A 9,134-nucleotide genomic window follows, 5' to 3' on the forward strand; every position below is an offset into this window, starting at 1 on the left:
TCTCATGAATGGAATGCTACTACTTAGACGCGAGGACCAGTGATACCATATGCTCATACCAAGTTCAAACTCCACAAATTGAAATACATAACACTCAATATAGAAGTCAAGGGTTGTAACGGGGCTTGGGGTAATTGGCTAAAAATGAAAGGTAAGGATAACAAACGTTCTTCAAGCAATAGTGAGCAAAGTATTGAATTAGGCACTTAGAATTTCCTTTAGAATGCAGAAGTCAACTTTGATCACCCAAGGGGGAATTACACAGAACTTAGGGCCATATTCATCTTTTTTGGACCCTTTCTTCAACCATCAACGCTCGTGAGTTCATTTTCACTCCTTTCTTTCTTTTCTTCTTCTTTTTCTTCAAAACATACATATAAACTTAAAAAAAAACAAACTTTTACTCCCCCACACTCATTTTCTTGCATAATGTAACTAAAAAGGAATTCATTTAAGTCATGCTCATTATACTTCAAGAACAAGGGTATAGGATTGTCCTAAACTAGGCTAGGTGAGGAAAATGTGGGTAAACAAAGAATAAAGGCTAAACAAGGCTCAACGGGGTTAAAACTTACAACATATACGAAGTATGGGAAGTAAGGCTATTTGGCTATGGTGGTGGTCACTACACAACTTCTTCTTGAATATGTGTTATGCAAATCAATAACATGCTTTGAATGAAATGGGCATGAGTTCTAGCATTTGGAACTATATGATGAAACGCCTTCTAAGTAGTAACCAAGCAAAGAATAATGAGATCATGCAACGACTTTAGAAAACAAGAAATCACAGATTATACTCTCCAAAGAACGTTATAGGCTCAAGTCTCTCAGGGTTGTAGCGTTTGTTTGAGTTCCTTCCTTCAAGCATGTTACGTAACTAATTTTTTTCTTTTATGATTGCATGTGAAGTCATACATTATAACCATAACCAAGCATATACCAAGAGTAAATCAAACTTTTCTCTATGTTTATAACTCTTTTTAACAGTCATGCAATTAGAAACCAAATCCTTATCATTGTGTTGAAAGGTGACCTACGACACAAAAACGACTCAAAACACTCTTTTTAGGCTTTTCAAAACATGTTTTTCAAATTTTTATGTGATTTTCGAATTTTTAAGTCAAAACACACTAAACACGCTTAAAAACACTTAAAAACAGCAAGAAACAACATGTGAAGTAATGGGTGATAAAATCCCACGAATTTAAATTAACAACATTAGTTACCCCCCCACACTTAAATCAAACATTGTCCTCAATGTTTTAAGCATAGATTCACACAAAGCATAAGTAAACACACAAAAAGCACTTAAACATACTAAACATGGCAAAATGTAATTAACAAAGAGAAGAGTTTAGGGACGCAAATCTGGTTATGGAGTGTAAATTCCATCTTCTCTTTGTTGATTGCATTGAGGCTTGATCTTGATGATTCCACAGGCTTACTCTCGAACTGGTTTCCGCCCATCGTTGATTTTCCTTTGTGCTACTCTTGAACTGGGCAGCAGGATTCCCTTTAGGGTCTCCCCCGAAGGTCTGAGCTTCCTCCTGTTATCTGTTTCTTTGTTCAATCTTTGCAGGAGTGGTCCCTTCTCTGGAAGTGTATCAACCGTTGAAGATGACTACTCGAGAGCAACGCCAGGTAAGCAATCAGGGATAGATTCCAGGCAGTTGGCTCCAGATCGGAAGACTGACTCCAAGTGCCGGCTGATTGCTTCTTTTACTTTGCCATGCAAGTAAGAACAAGGACAAAGAAAAAGACAGGGAAAGAGCATGATATGAGATACTTTTTCTTTTGACCTTGATGATATGAGATACCTTTGCTTTTGAATAAGCGGTGAATGAATCAACACATGTATTTGTTGTGCCGTTTCCTCCTGGGTCATCTGTACTCCAGGCATCTGGTATCATCTTTGGGGAAGAAGAAAGAATTGAGTATTTCGAAAGGCTTTGCTGGGAGTGCGCCCTCAGAGGTGAGGGAGAGTTGGGCATTTTCTTCAGGTTTGCCCTGCCATAAAAGACGAAGGTCGACATATATAGAGATAATATCAAGTAGTGGTACTGTTCTTTTACCCTTGTCGACAAATGTCTCTTCGATATCAGAACGACGCCTCTTCGATTTCTGAGCAGGCGCCCTTTCGATTTCTGAACGACGCCCCTTTTGCTTTCTGAACGACACGTAGTAGTGCGGATGCGGCTCCTTTTGACAAAGCTGCACGCGTTTTCTGAAAAGCAGAGAAAGCGTCGCCGAACTTTGCGCTTGTCGGCTAAAGATGTGTAGTTGCGATGATGGCCTCCACGTGTTGTCTGAAAAGAAGAAATCTTTTGACAAAGTTGAACGCGCCTTCAGAAAAGCCGAGAAAGCGTCGCCTAAATTACGCCGGAAATTCCGGCTTCTTGAATCGGTGGACGCGTCGCCTTGGCTTTTATAGAGCTATCGATCACCACAACAAACACACTCTGAAGAATTCCCATTCTTGAAAATCGACTCCGGCCCTTTGAGAATTAACTCCATCCGCCCCTCTCTTTGAACACTTTTGAAAAATGGCAAACCCATCGAACCTTAGCTTGGAATTGAGCCTTAGCAGTGATACGGGCGCGCCGCGTCAAGGTAACGTATAGTGCCCTTCTTTCTTATCTTCTAACGGTTCTCTCACAGGTGAAGACTCCGTGATGCAGAACGCCACAACAGCTACAATAGTAGCTAGGAACCTCCTCACTCCAAAAGATAGTAGGCTGCTGTCAGGACGGTCCGATGAGTTGGCCGTTCAAGAGTCCCTCACACTTAGTGTTCAGTGTGCGAGTTCTGTGTCCAACATGGGCCAACGCCTGCTTGCCCGCTCCCGTCAGGTGGAATCATTGATGGCAGAGGTGGAAAGTCTTAAGCAGGAGATCAAACTGCTTAAGCATGAGAATAGAAGTTTGCACGTGCTTGCCAACAACTATTCGACGGGCATGAAGAGGAAGCTTGATGAACTGCAAGAGTCTGAAGGTCGGATTCAAAGTGACCGTCAAAGGTTTTCGTCTTTCCTCCAGAGGCACCTTTTTCCTGGATCATCCAGCGTTTGGCCAAGTATTGAGGCCTCGAATGCTCTATCTTCGATGCCTCCAGCTCCGATGCCTTCTGCTCCTATGTCTTTAGCCCCGATGCCTTCCGTCCCGATGTCTTCCGTCCCGATGCCTTCCGCTTCAAGAGTTTTGCCACGTAGTGGGTCTTTAAGTAAACAACCTTTGTGAAGCCTCTATCGTTCTGCCATGTTTTTTTTTTTTTTTTTTTTTTTTAAATTTTTTTTTTAATTTTTTTTTTAATTTCAAAATGCATTGGGTTGCCTCCCAAGTAGCGCTTTCTTTTACGTCTTGCAGCCGGACGAAGAACCCAATCACTCCAGGATACGTTCACGAATCGGATGAGAACTCCGAGTCATAAACTAGTACCTAGAACAAGAAACAAAATAACATAAGAATCTGGAATAAAATAAAAACAAACGAAAATAAAACAATCCAAGGGATTAGCAAATTTTCTAATCCCCGGCAACGGCGCCAAAATTTGATGCGAGATTTATACGCACACAAATTAAACCCTCTTTTCGTCAAATTGTAGTAAGTATATAAGTAGGGATCGTTCTGGACCGGGGATTAGGAGGGATTGTTAATCACTTGGATTTGACTCAAAAACGTAAAAACGTAATAATAAACACTAAACTAGACTCAAAGAATGTAAAACTAAACTTTAAAACACTAAGACAAACCAAAGACTCAAAATGCTTTTAAAAACACAAACTAAAATGATTTCTAACTAAATTGACATTAAAGTAAAGGGGGATTTAAGTTTATACGAAATTAAATTAAATGAACAAATTAAAACAAAATGTAAATATGAAATTGATGAAATAGAATGGATGAATGCTAGCTAAGGGGGTCATCTCCACATATGTTACACTTGCATCATAAAAAGATTTCCAATTACATTTCAATAAATTATTAATTCTCAACGCCCCGGGTCAATTAGGTCCGCTTAAATTAACCGTCAAGTTTTCCTTAAGTTAAGGAATTGGATGGGTTAGCGCAACGCAATTCACAACATTCTCCAAAAGTCCTTTACGTGAAAAGCACAATAAAGATACAATCAAAGATCATTAAGCATCATGAAAACTTTAAGTGTTGACGAGGCATTCGTTACTATGGACTACGCATGAAACTTATGCCAAGAATTTATTTAACGCGATTGTTTATAAGCAACCTCCACTACGTGTGAATATAAGTTCGTAACTATTAGGTGAAACTCACTTATATTCTAGCGTTATATTGATGCATGAAAATTAAGCGCGCATTCTTAATAAACATTCATAAATAAGTTATCAATCAAACGGTTAAACAAATTGAACCACAACTTATGAAACGCAATTAGAATTAATCAAATCAAAATGCAAGCATAAACATATATTTCGAATCACCCCCTAGCTAAAGGGGGTTTAGTTTATTATAACTTTGAAATCAAAGAAATACCTAAACATTCCAACAACTCAAACTTGAATTGTATGAACGTTTAGGCACTCTTCTCTTCCATTCCTCATATGTACAAACAAAGAGAATTGAATTTAAACATTGAAATCAAAGAAACACCTAAACATTCCAACAACTCAAACTTGAATTGTATGAACGTTTAGGCACTCTTCTCTTCCTCGTTGTTGTAGCACAAGGTCTAAGGATAGTTTGATGGTGTGAATGGTTTGGGGAGTGGTGTTTGGATTAATAGGGAAATGGAAAAATGGTATTTGGATTACAAGGGAACTCACGGCAAAGAGAAGGAATGGAAGTGTTTGTGGTGTGTTGTGTATGAAATGAGATGTCCATGAATGAATGAATGCAAGGGTATTTATAGGAGTAGTGGAGGGAACATATGGCTATGTCATTTGTAGGTGAAGTAAGTGTGTGAGGTTGGTGAAGTAAGTGGAGGTTGTAGGTGAAGTAGGTGGATGTTGTAGGTGAAGTAGGTGGATGTTGCAGGTGAAGTAGGTGGAGTACATGTGTTTAAATGGTTGAAATGTGTAGATGATTATGAGTGATAAGTGATAAGTGTATGATATGTTAAGTGATAAGTGAATGATTATGATAAGTGATAAATGAATGTATGATATGATAAGTGGTGAATGATATGTGGTGAATGATAAGTGGTAGTGTTTAAGTATTTAAAATAGGGAACAAAGCCCTTCCTTGCATGGCAAGGAAGGGAGACACAAGGAAACACACGACAATGTCCTAAGGTTGCTAGGAATGTTGTTTTTGTGTTCTAAAATGCGTAGGAGTTTTCAATGATGCTCAAACATGAGGTCTTTTTAGGATTTAACTTTCCTACTTCAAGTCTTCAATTTCGTCCATCCTTTTGGCTCCAAGCATATGATATCCATTCCAATCTCTAATTTGCTCCAAAAGGCTCCAAAAGGCATCATTTTGCATACTTTGCCCTTAGAACCTGAAAACACACAAAAGAAGCATAAAGAACTAAAATAACTAAAGAAACATAACGTAAATGTACGAGAACAAGCCATTTAAGTCGCATAAATATGCTCCTATCAGTTTTACTTTGAGAGGTTAGAACTTTGTTTATGAAATGGTTTTTGAAAAGCTTTGTTTTTGCCCACTCACGCTTTCCGTTTTGTGCCCCTCCAGGTTCTAGTTTGGCTAGCGCTTTTGGTGGCTCCCCGGAGGATTTTCCCGGCTTATCTGATAGATTATCACCAGTGTAGGACCACCTTTGGGTGTGTTTATTTAGTGTTGTCTCGCTCGGACTGCATTAGGTCTTTCGTGCTCTGAACTTTGTTTCCCACACTTACGCTTGCACATGTATGTTATTTACCTTGTGTATAGCTAAGTTTGTTTTTATTCATACTTTTATTATTATTTATTAGCTTCCGCACTGTGCACATGGTTACGTCACTTCCACATGATGGCCAACATGCCCTGATCTCGGTCGGGGTGTGTCACACATGCACACAGAGACAATATATATGTCGTAATATTTCCTGTAAGAATATCATCTATATTCATACGGGGTTAAAGCATGTTAAAATCTAGCAAGAAAAACCGATGTCGAGGAATGGGTAGAAAGACGGCAGATAGTTTTCTAAACACTGTTTTTGCAATGAATATAAGCTGGGTATTATGTGGCATGACTTTATACTGCCCTCTAATCCTGACCGTCTGAAAATTCATGACTTCGTAATCACCAGCTTGAATCTTTGATGCAACGGCTTCATAATCAATGTCTGATGTAGAATCTTCAACCGCATTATTCTTTGCAATTGATCACAACTGGAAAAAAAAAAAAAAAAGGAACAAAAGAGAACAGCAGAATTAAAAGGTAATTGACAAAAAAAAAAAAAGGAAAAAAAGCATTATATTTTGATACAGAGAGATTAAATTGGCACAACATGTAAATAGATTCATTGAAAATATGTAAACTATCATAAGAAAGATTTATAAAACACTTTATACATGCATAAAAATGAAACAGAAAAAAATATATATAAAAACATAAATACAAATCAACAAACTAATAAATGAAAAGAAAACCAATGACATAACTATTATTGTTAAAACTCCTAATTAAAATGGTAAGACAATGATCACTCAATGTTTCATCAACTAAGATACAGTATAGTGTCACGTATTTCTGAACAGTCCGAGGAATGCTTGATTTCCATACCCTACACACACGAATCTTTATTTTGTTTGCTTTAGGTAGGCACGCAATTCAGTAATATGGGTAACCTTCACGGTTTCCATTTAACCTGCTCAAAGAGAATATAAATTTTATAAACTTAAGAATCAACATAAGACAAATTTGAAAACAAATATGAAAGAAATGATTGATTTGTTTATTTTTCATTCTTAATTTAGCAAACCATCAAAATAATTTCCAACACAACTGTTACAAAATCAATAACAACAATATAAACTAAGAACTTCCAAAATACAAAGAAGTCCAAAAAGAAATAAGTCAACCAAAGCAATTAAAGAACCAAATTTGAGAAAGAAATACACTTGAGATTAAGACATTAACACAAACGGACACATATTAACAGACAACATACAATAAGTATTATCAAACAGTCAAGAATTTACGAAAACAGTAAAACAGCAGTTGGAAAAGGCAAACTAAAAAAGAAACCAAATATTACAAACACTAAAACATTACTTACAAAAGCTACGAAAAAAATGTCAAGCACTTATCCAAAATGGATAAAGCATGGTGAAGCAGATAATAAACTACTTTCCCACACTGTGAATGCATAAACCAAAAAGAAAAACACTCAGTAAGTCAATTTTATTAAGTTAACAAAGAAAGAAAAGGTTACCATGTTTTTCAAACGAAATAAACATAAAGTGTGTTTTTGTTTTCCTCCAGAAATATGACTATATAAACTGAAGAGTTGCCATTTATTTGTTTACACCATACACCATAACAAAGTTACAAATTTTGAACAAACGAACAGTATATGCTGTGAAAAAATTGAAAAACTTGTAATACTTAATAACAATATTATCAAATTCAAAAGAAAAATGAACTTGGCTTATCAACCACAAGATGTACCACTTAAACGCATTTTGTTACAAGGACATGAACAAACTCAAAGAAATAATTACATTTACAATTTGGAGTTACATAAGATAAAAATTAGCAAAAATTGAAAAGTAAATAACTCAGATGATGATAAGACCAACCTTTAGAGTTAATTTTGTGACATCCCACATTGTCCAGGGGAGTGATCCTTATATGTGTATTCCCATTTCTACCTAGCACGAGACCTTTTGGGAGCTCACTGGCTTCGGGCTTCGTAGGAACTCTGAAGTTAAGCGAGAAGGGGGCTAGAGCAATCCCATGATGGGTGACCCACTGGGAAGTTGCTCGTGAGTTCCCCAAAACAAAACCGTGAGGGCGTGGTTAGGGCCCAAAGCGGACAATATTGTGCTACGGTGGTGGAGCGAGCCCAAGAAGTGATCCACCCCGGGCGATGTGACAATGTGAGGGCGTGGTCGAGGCCCAAAGCGGACAATATCGTGCTACGGTGGTGGAGCGGGCTCGGGAAGTGATAGGAGCATATTCATGCGACTTAAATAGCTTGTTCTCGTACATTTACGTTATGTTTCTTTAGTTATTTTAGTACTTTAAGCTATTTTCGTGTGTTTGTAGGTCCAAAGGGCTAAAGGAGCAAAAAGATGCATTTTGGAGACTTTTGGAGCACTTTTGGGCTAAGGACGGATAGCTTATGCTTGAAGCCAAAGTGTTGGACGAAATTGAAGACCTAATTGGAGCCAAAGTGTTGGAACCTTGTTCTCTTTAGTTTTAGGACATTTAAACCTTTCCTAATCCCAATCATGCCATGCATAACACACATCCATTCTAACACATTGTCATTGAACATGCATTTCCTTCATTAGTTAACCCACATGCACTTATCACTTATCATCACCACATATCATATCACTTAATCACTTATCACTTATCATCACCACTTAACCACTTATCATATCATAACCACATATCATATCACTTATCACTTATCACTTAACATAACATCCACCTACTTCACCTACAACATCCACTTCACCTACAACATCCACCTACTTCACCTACAACATCCACCCACTTCACCTACAACATCCACCCACTTCACCTACAACATCCACCTACTTCACCTACAACATCCACCTACTTCACCTACAAATGACATAGCCATATGTTCCCTCCACTACTCCTATAAATACCCTTGCATTCATTCATTCATGGACATCTCATTTCATACACAACACATTACAAACACATTCTCCCTTCCCTAACCATCTTTCCATTTCCACCACTCCTCATCCATTTCCATAATCCCCCAAACCTCACCTTAGACCTTGTGCTACAACAACGAGGAAGATAAGAGGGCCTAAACGTTCATACAATTCAAGTTTGAGTTGTTGGAATGTTTAGGTGTTTCTTTGATTTCAAAGTTTAAATTTAATTCTCTTTGTTTTGTACGTATGAGGAATGGAAGAGAAGAGTGCCTAAACGTTCATACAATTCAACTTTGAGTTGTTGGAATGTTTAGGCGTTTCTTTGATTTCAAAGATATGAGGAAATAAA

The sequence above is a fragment of a genome, unplaced genomic scaffold (genome assembly GCF_019419815.1).
Source record: "Pyrus x bretschneideri cultivar Hongxiangsu unplaced genomic scaffold, Pyrus_bretschneideri_v1 Contig34, whole genome shotgun sequence".
NCBI lineage: Eukaryota > Viridiplantae > Streptophyta > Magnoliopsida > Rosales > Rosaceae > Pyrus > Pyrus x bretschneideri.